Source organism: Sorex araneus, chromosome 3 (genome assembly GCF_027595985.1).
Source record: "Sorex araneus isolate mSorAra2 chromosome 3, mSorAra2.pri, whole genome shotgun sequence".
Taxonomy (NCBI): domain Eukaryota; kingdom Metazoa; phylum Chordata; class Mammalia; order Eulipotyphla; family Soricidae; genus Sorex; species Sorex araneus.
In genome coordinates this window covers 86,182,464-86,192,419 of record NC_073304.1, presented here as the reverse complement: position 1 = coordinate 86,192,419, position 9,956 = coordinate 86,182,464, and the positions used below count along the sequence as shown (strand labels likewise).

The 9,956-nt window shown below is 48.3% G+C and overlaps 1 non-coding gene across 1 annotated transcript; it reads left to right on the top strand.

Moving 5' to 3' along the window:
• Positions 1–9,381: 9,381 nt before the first annotated feature.
• On the top strand, positions 9,382–9,517 carry LOC129403924 (U8 small nucleolar RNA). The gene has a single exon (XR_008629562.1). It is a non-coding gene; the product is annotated as a U8 small nucleolar RNA (small nucleolar RNA).
• Positions 9,518–9,956: the final 439 nt, after the last annotated feature.

Below are 9,956 nucleotides of genomic sequence, written 5' to 3'. Positions count from 1 at the left end.
CCTGATGTGGCTCAGCAACCATATATAAGCAGTGCCAGGGATTGAACCCGGGTCAGTCAGCTGAGGGCAATGCCGGCATCTTACCGACTGTACTCTCTCCTTGGCCCACAGCCCTGAGTTTTATCCCTAATTCTGTATGCCTCCACCCACAACCATTACCAGATATGACCTTAGTGGGCCTCAGATGATTCCACTGAGCCCAAGCCCCAAACCCCAAACCCTCAGGCTCACACTGCCATGTTGAAAGTTCCTCGGAGTGCCCAGGCTCCAGTGTAATTGTCTCTGGCTCCTATGAAACAAACAGGAAAAAAAGGTCTCAAAATATTCTCCAAGAGAGCAGCTCATCATTAAATGTTTAGAGAGTGTTTCTGTGCCAGAAAAGCATGTCTATAATTTCAGCAAAGTTGTAACTTAGTCTCTTCCCTACCTTCCATTTTCTACATAAGGAACAGAAACATTAGCATAAGAAAGTGGGGTGTTAGGCTAGAGGAAATAGTACGAAAGGTAGGGCATCTGCCTTGTCTGAAGCCCATAAGGATTTGGTCCTTGGAGCTCTATAAGATTCCCTTAGCACCCCATATGTGGCCCATTTCTAGGGCACGGAGCCAGGAGAACGACCTGAGTACTGCTAGATATAACTGCCGCTCCCCCTCTCCCCCCCCCCCCCCCCCGCCACACACACACACACACACACACACACTGGAAAAGAAGCAGGGGTGTTGACAGGGAACCAAGAATGAACTGTAGCCTTTAGCATCACATGAAAACCTGCATGAAGACTGGGTAAAAGGTCTCAGATTGCTACCTCTGGTCTAACTCTTCAGCTGAGACAACTTTCCACAGAAAGGAGCCAGTGAGTTGAAACTGTTTTTTTTTTTTTTTCTTTTTTGGTTTGTTTTTTCGGGTTTGGTTGGTTTTGGGGCCACATTTAGCTGTGCTCAGGGCTTACTTCTAGCTCTGTACTCAGGGATCACTCCTGGCAGAACTTGGGGGACCCTATGGGGTACCGGGGATCAAATCAGTCAGCTACATGCAAGGCAAGTGCCGTACCTACTATACTATTGCTCCAGCCCCTAAGTGGTAGTTTCTTAATTGATTTCGAGGTGACAACTTAGATAATCGCTTAAAAAGTGAAACTCCATTTGCCATAATCAAATTTGATATAAATTACCTAAATTAACTAGCTGATATAGATTTTCCCAAGGCGATTGAAGCGGCCCTAAATTTGAAACCAGGAGTCTTGAGTGCTGACTTTATCTGTCTTGTGGCTTACTGTGTGATCATAAATAAGTCAAATAGCCTCTTTGAGTTCCAGTTCCCTTTCAGAAATTAGACCAACCCAAGAACAAACAGTATTGACCAAAACAATTAGCTGCTTCCTTTGACCCTTGAAACTCCCCAGAAACTCCCGCAAGGACTTCCTCTAGTCAGTAAGATTTACGAGAGCCCTTTCTCTTTTTTTTTCCTTGAGCAAACAGAGCAACACTTAGTACTAAACCTCAGATTCATGGAGGGATGAGACGCAGTGTGTGTGTGTGGGGGGCTCGAGAGGGGCACCTTACTGCCATGCTGTACCTGGGGAAGGCTGGTTTAGAGCCAGGCAGATAAGTGAGGTGGCATTCATTGTTGTCTTTGTCCCCCGATCCTCACATAGGACAGAACCACAGAAGTCTTTTTTTTTTCTTTCGGGGGGTGGGGGTGGAAGGGTTGCCCACACACCCAGCAGTGTTCAGGAGCTAATCCTGACTCTGTGCTCAGAGGACCATAGGTAGTGTCAGAGATCGAACCAGGTCGACATATGCAAGGCAAGTGCCCTAATCCTGTACTTTCTCTCTGGCCTCGCAGTTTTGTTTTGTTTTTTTAAATCGGGCCATCATTTTGCTCAGGCAAGGGGGTCTGGCAAAAAGGCTCCGGGTCACTGTGGCCATGGCCATACCGAGTGGCACAAAGTTGCCGGGAGGGTAAGTGGTACAGAGGATTGTGGTATCCGGAAAGTAGACCAGGGCTTGCACATGCAAGGTTTATACTCCACCGATTGACCTGTCCGTCTGGGCATAGCCATCATAGGTTTTGTTAGCTTCAACCTAGAGATGGGTTATTTAAGGCCCAAGTTTGGTCAGGGAGGTAGCTCAAAGGGCTGGAATGTGTGCCTTGAATGGGCAGGGGTCAGATTTTATCCCATCACCATATGGACACCCAAGCACTGTTCTCAGATATAACCTTGGTGGCTTCTAGCATCACTGAGGAAGTTCCCTCCAAAAAAGATGGGGGCTGGGCTGGAGAGGAAATACAGTGGGTGAGGTACTTGCCTTGCACATGGCTGACCTGGGTTCGATCCCTGGCATCCCATATGGTCACCTGAACACCAACATGAGTGATTCCTCCAGGTATGACCCAAAACAAAAAGAAGGAGGGGGGATAGGTGAGCAAAGAAATAGTACAGTGCTTGTCTAGCATGCAACAACCCTGATTTGATCCCTGGCACTGCATATGATCCCTTGAGCACAGAACCAGGAGTAAGGCCTGAGTGTTGCTCTGTGTGCCCCCAACCAAAAGTAAATAAAGAATTCAGAGAGACAGTACATGCATGTGACGCTCTTACTTGCATGTGGCCAACCTGATTCAATCCCTAGAAACATGTGGATCCCCAAGGACCAGCAGGAATGACCCCTGAGTATAGAGCCAGGTGTAAACCCTGAACACAGCCAGGTGTGGCTTAAAAGCCATAAGTAAATAAATAAGAAAATAAATATATTAACATATAGGGCAGATTTATACTAACCTACATTTATTGACACCCTCCTAACCCCCTGTCATATTTCAGGGACAGTTCTTGGTGGTGAAAAGACAAACCCATAGGGGCCGGAGCTATAGTACAGTGGGTAGGGCGTTTGCCTTGCACATGGCCGACCCGGTTCAATCCCCAGCATCCCATATGGTTCCCCCAAGCACCACCAGGAGTAATTTCTGAGTTCAGAGCCAAGAGTAACCCCTGAGCATTGCTGGGTGTGACCCAAAAAGCAAAAAAAAAGCCAAAACACCCATATCTACCTGCATGGAATGATGGAAGCACTCATGGTGCTCTAAGCTTATGGGAAGGAGATATGGGAGTCCTAGACCAGTATGGGGCATAGGGGGTGAACGGGAGAGAGCTTCAGGTTAGGGAAGCTGCATCCAGAAAAAATGGGTAGTAGCTAGGCAGGGAGATAGAAGCCAGAGCATGGGATCAGAGAAGAGAACCAGAGGAAGAAGCCATGTACAGCAGCCTAAAGGCAGAATAAAGTTTGAGGGCTGCAAAGTATGGTATAATGGGAACCCTGAAGACAAAGGAAGCAAGCCTAGAGGAAGAGTATGGGGTGAAGGCACTTGCCTTGCAAATTCACATTGTCCCTGAGGACTGCCTGGAGGAGGGGGCCAAGGCGATGGCTTCAAGGGCTGGAATTCATGTTTTTATTTTGAGAGCCCTGGGTTTGATCCTGGACATCACCAGTAATGACTGGTTTCATCTTGACCGTAAAGCAAAAGAAAAAGTTAAAAGGTGAGAAAATAAATGAATAAGATCAGGTGTGAAGGACTGTAAAAACCAAGTTTGGAATTTGTTGTGGGGTCCCTTGGGAGCAAATGGATTGCTTTGAGATGGGCAGTGAGGGCCAGGGAGAGAGCTCAAGGGGCTAGAGTATGTGTTTTGCATGCAGGAGGCCCAGGCTCAATCCCAGACACCACACATTCTAGCATCCCAGGAGTGACCCCAAGAGCACAGTCAGGTCACTCCTGAGACCCCCAAGGAGTGACCAGAAAAGCAGTGACAGGATTGGATTTATACCCCGAAAGGGGGGCAGCTGCCACAGGCTTGACATGTCTAAAGTGATGAGGAGAACACACATCATTCCCACTTGGTGGTGGTGAAACCATGCAAGGAAAGGGATTGTGCTTTTCCTTCCTTTTGATTTTCTAGCTTGAGCTCTTTGAGACCTATTTTGTCACTATCACAAAACACACAGAATTGGGGACAGCAGGTGGTATTTTCCAATGCGGGCTATAGCAGATGCTTTCCCACTCTCAGTGTGATACAGATATTCCTCCTCAGAGACATTGGGTCAAGATTTCCTGGCCTTGAACCTGGTAGACAGACCTAAAATTGCTTTGTGAATAGAGCACAGCACAAATAATGTGACTTGTAAGGTTATATTAAAATTTTTTTTAAAAACCCAAAACTTTCCACATGCCTGTCTTTCAGCATATTCTTTGCTAGTTCTGAGCCAAGATGGCAGTAGTCTGGCTGCCTTAAAGCCACCAGACCAGAGACACCTTGGGGAGACGTGCTCCCAAACAGTTTACTCTGCAGCTGTTTGAATTTTCTCTCTCCCTGCACTATAGCACTGTTGTCCCATTGTTCATCGATTTGCTCGAGCGGGCACCAGCAACGTCTCACTGCGAGACTTGTTGTTACAGTCTTTGGCATATTGAACATGCCATGGGTAGCTTGCTAGGCTCTACCATGTGGGCGAGATACTCTCGGTAGCTTGCTGGGTTCTCCGAGAGGGACGGAGGAACCGAACCCAGGTCGGCCGTGTGCAAGGCAAACGCCCTACCCACTGGTAGGTAGGGTGTTTGCCTTGCATCAGCCGACCCGGGTTTGATTCCTCCGTCCCTCTCGGAGAGCTCGGCAAGCTACTGAGAGTATCCCTTCTCTCCCCCAGCACTAGAAATACAGCTACACCTTGGTTCAAATTCTATCCACTATAATAAAGCAATGATCGGGCCACTGGGTAGGCTACTTGCCTTGCAGGTCTGACCCAGGTTCTATCTCTGACATTTCATGTCGTCCCTGAGCCCCACCAGAAGTGATCAACAAAATAAAATAAATGAGGCATAGTTAAGATTAGGGAGGTTCAAGGGATCTCTGTATATGGTCCCCCTAGCCTTTGCCAGGAATTATCCCGATAGTGCAGAGCCAGGACTAAGCCCTGAGCACGGCTAGGTATGACTCAAAAAACCCCACCTCCCCTCAAAAAGGAAAGAAAATGTCATTGCACTCTCACAATGAGGAATAACTAGAGAATCTACAAAAACCATAGCTATCTGAACCCCGGAGAAAGCTGAGGTCTCAAGGCAAATCCAGCTTTTCAAGCAGAGGGAAGGCGCCACTGACAGTTTCCACCTGCACGAAACACAAGGCCAAGAAGCTGCAGTGAGCAATTCCAATGGGAATTTCAAGGTTAGCAGGTCAGTTTACAATAGCTGGAAATGATTTTAGACAAGAGACTTGGCACTGCCAGGCAAGAGTTCCCCAACACTCTCACTGTGCAAGAGAAAGTGGGAGCAGGGCAGGATAGGGGTGCATGTTGCCCCCTGGAGGTGCAGGCAGGCAGGAGCTGCCACCATTCCGGTTGTTTCCAGGCCTTTCCTGGGAATCCCGCCCTTGCACCATTGGACGCAGCAACAATCTCACGCTTCAGAGAAGGAATCAAAGCAAACTCCTGCTTCAAACTTGTATCACTGTATCACTGTCATCCCGCTCATCGATTTGCTCGGCCGAGTAACGTCTCCATTTGTCCTAGCCCTGAGATTTTAGCAGCCTCTCTTTACTCGTCCTTCCCAACGGTGCCATATTGGAGGCTCTTTCAGGGTTAGGGGAATGAGACCCATCATTGTTACTGTTTTTGGCATAATGAATATGCCATGGGAAGCTTGCTAGGCTCTGCCGTACGGGCAGGATACTCTCAGTAGCTTGCCGGGTTCTCCGAGAGGGAGAACTAGATAATAAGAAGGTCACGGCCGCACGTGCTTCCAAGAGCTTGTTTTATAGTCTCTGGATCTTGGCTATTGATGGGATTACACAGTGCCAGGGGCCATTTGTGGGTGTGGCTGCCAAATGACTGGAAAATGGGGATCTGGGTGGAGGAGGCCCAGTCCTAATCCGAGCAGGCTTGGAAATCTCAGCCCAGGGTCCTGCATACCTGAGTTCCTCTGCTGGTTGCTTCATTCGTGAGGCTCATCCAAGCTGTGGAGAGAGGCCTTGAGCATGGCTGTGGCTGGGTTCCAGAGGTCTTCGGCTCCTAGGGCTCTACTCGGGGCGGGGAGGGAAACTCAACCCACCCCTCTTCAAGGGCCCCCGTGAAGACAGCCAGGTGCAGGGGCAGAAGACTGCCGTTTCAAACTTGTACGAGGGTAAAAACCTTGCACATGGGCAAAGACCCCTGGCAAGATGGAATCTTTCCTCTAAGCAGAGAAACAGGGACATGTCTGGGGCAGAAAATGTAAGCGAAGCTCTGTTCTGCTTAAAGGGAGAGAAAGACCCTGTCCACCCCCAGCCCATGTAGATACAGGAGGACAGGTTGGGCTGGTAACAGGAGGAGGGAAGAAATGCTGAGAAATCAGAGCCAGCGTGACAATACAGCTGACAGGGCACTTGCCTTGCCTACAATTGACCCAGGTTCTATCCCTGGCACCTCACGTGGTCCCTGAGCTCCACCAGGAATGATCCCTGAGCTCAGAGCCAGGAGTAAGCCCTGAGCCCTGTGGGATCTGGTCCAAAAAGAAAACAACAACAACAAAAATAAAATAAAGGAAGCATAGTTAAGATTAGGGGGCTCAAGGGAAGCCCCTGTAACTGACCTTGCTGCTCTTTCTGGGTGTGGCTCAAAAAATAAATAAAAAGAGGGGCTGGAGTGATAGCACAGTGGGTAGGGTGTTTGCCTTGCACACGTCAACCTGGGTTCGATTCCCAGCACCCCATATGGTCCCCTGAGCACCGTCAGGAATAATTCCTGAGTGCAGAGCCAGGAGTAACCCCTGTGCATCGCTGGGTGTGACACAAAGAGCAAAAACTAACTAACTAATTAAATAAAAACAAAGACAAGAAATGCTGAGAAAGGACGTGTGTAGCAATGGAGAACAGGACAACTGCAGCCCCAGTGCCACCAGTGACCCCACATGAGCCCAGCACCAGAGCACAAACCACAGCTGCCCTTTGGCAGCAGCCAGGCACCAGGCAGGGAGGGCTTACAGCCATGGGTGACCCCACAGGAATGCAGCATAACGCTCTCTCAGTAGCCCTGTGTCCTCTAAGCTGTCCAGTGCTAGCAAAATCTGAAGACAGGGAGGCACAGAGCCCCGCCTGACTGACTCACCCCCACCCCACGCCTCACCCCTGTCCCAGAGCAACAGACACGAGACTTGCCCACAAATGCTCTTTACCTCAGCTCTGCCCATTTATGCAGACTGGGCTCTCAAAAACATTTTATGAAACATAAAAGGGGGCAAGCGAGAAAAAAAAAAGAAAAGCCAAATCCATTATCAACAGAGAGAAATCAACAGAACCAGTCTCACAGATGTTGGAACTACCAAAGAGATATTTTATTGTGTTTTTTTTTTAATTTTTTATTGTGGAAAGTTACAAAGTTACAAAGTTTTCAGGTTTAAATCTCAGTTATACAATGCTCGAATACTATTGTGTTTTTTTTTAAAGGGGTTAAGGCTTTTGCCTTGCACAAGGTTACAGGTTTGATCCCCAAAACTGTATATGGTCCCTGAGTGCCTTCAGGAGTGATTCCAGAGCAGAGAACTGGGAGATATTCCTGAAATCCCCTGGGTTTCAACCCAAAACAAATGAATGAAAAACAAACACACACAGAAAAAACAACTATTTGGGGGGAGCTTGGGAAGGGCTATCTATTCCTCACCTAGTAGTCAGGGATCAAGGGACCTTGTGCTGGAGATCAAACCAGGCCACTCCTGCATTTAAAAAAAAAAAAAAAAAGCATGTGCTCCAGCCCACTGAGCAGAAAGGAACTTTTAAAATAATAATAATAATGACTGGTATGTTAAAGGATCCACTGGGAAAAGGTGGACATCTGCATGAGCAGATGGGGAATGTTGGCAGAGAAGTGGAAAGTGTGTCAAACAGACACACTAGACATAAAACAGAGGCCAGGGATGTAGCTCAGTGGTAGAGGATTTGCCTTGCATGTCTCTGGCCCTTGGTTTGATCCCTGGCACCAAAAAGAAAACAGAAAATACATGTAGAAATAAAACAGATGGGGCTGGAGCAATAGCACAGTGGGTAGGGCATTTGCCTAGCACGTGGCCGACCTGGGTTTGATTGTCGGCATCCCACATGGTCCCCCGAGCACTTCCAGGAGTAATTCCTGAGTGCAGAGCCAGGAGTAACCTCTGAGCATCGCTGGGTGTGACCCAAAAAAGCAGAAAAAAAAAACAAAAAAACAAAAATAGAAATAAAACAGATGTCAGAGACAAAAGTACTTCAACAGACTTTTCAACAGCAAGGCACAGCAGAAGGAAGAAACTCTGAACTTGAAAAGGATCACTAGAAATCCTCAAAACTGAAGCACAAAGAGAGAACCGAAACATACCAAGCTTGCAGAGTTGTGGGACAGTGTCACACAATGTCCCAGAAGGAGAAACAAGAGGACAGGGCAGAAGCAGAAGCTGAAGAAATGGTTACAGAAATGAGGACGTGGCGGTAAGACCAGAGAGAGGTGAACATGAGGAGCCTTCAGGGAAATGACCCACTGGAACTTGGTGACCTGAGCGCAGTCGGGTGTAAAAGGGTGGGGAGACGCAAGCCTGGATCTGGTTCGTAAAACGGAGTGCTAAGAAGGGTGGGAGTGGTGGTGGGGGTGGCGGGTGGGGCAACAGCCTGCCCGGGCCTCTGCACTCTGTTGCTGCCCCAGACTGCCCCCTACAGGCCAGACAAGAGCGTGGGCCTTACCAGGCCATCAAAGTGCTTTTTCCTTCCTTTCTCCAGCAGCTTCTTTTCCCAAAGGCCAGTGTCACAGAATGTGGCGAGCAAAATTTTTTTTCATGCCAAACAGACTCTTCTCCGTTCATGCTGCCTGACCCACTTTTTGGTTTTTGAGGAGTAGGGGAATGGTCTTAGTCACCCCCAACAATGCTAGGGGTTACTCCTGTCTCTGTGCTCCAGGGAACCATGCACCCTGGGGTCAAACTTGGGGTTTGATTTAGCCCTTTGAGTCATCTTCCCAGCCCCAAGAATCAGGTTTTGTTTTGGGGCCATAACTGGAAGTTCTCAGGGATCATTCCTGGTGGGGCTCAGGGGACCATTCAAGGCGCTGGGGATTGAATGCAGGTTGGCCATAGAAGACAAGAGCCTTACCCACTGTACTATCTCTTCAGCCCCAAGAAAAAACAGGAATTTTTTCTGTGTGGGCTGGAGAAGTAGTAAAGCAGATAAGTGCTTGTCTTGCATGAGGCCAACCTGAGGTTTGATCCCCAGCATCACTGGTTCCCTAAGCACTGCCAGGAGTGATCCCTGAGCACAGAGGCAGGAGTAGGCACGAAGGATCGCCAGGTATCCTCCTGTCAAAAGAAAAAAATTATTTTTTTTAAAGAACCAGGTTATCAGGTAGGATAATCCTTACCTTCCTCTACTCAGAGGGTAGATAGAACATGATGATGGGGATCACATGATTCATGATTAACGTCTCTGCATGATTAGGTAGGACTTGTAACACGCTAATCGTTCCTATCTGATTCTTCCTGAAAAAAAAAAAAAGAATCAGGTTTGTTTGTTTGGTTTGGTTTTGGGGCCATACCTGACGGTGCTTCGGGGTTATTCCTGGCTCTGCACTCAGGAATTACTCCTGGTGGACTCCAGGGACCATTTGGGATGCTGGGGATCAAACCTGGCTCTGCAGCATGCAAGGCAAGCACTCAACCCCCTGTATCTTCACTTTCGCCCCAAGAACTAGGTTTTTTGTTGTTGCTGCTTTGTTTTGGGGGGGCTTCTTTGGACCACATGTAGCAGTGCCCAGGGGATACTGCTGATTTCATGTTCAGGGGCTACTCCTGGTGGGACTTGGGGTACCACATGGAACTGGGGATTAAACCCAGGCTTCCTGCATGCAGAGACTACACTCCAACCCACTGTGCCATCTCTCCAGCTCAAGAATCAATTTTCTTGGAAGTTTTTT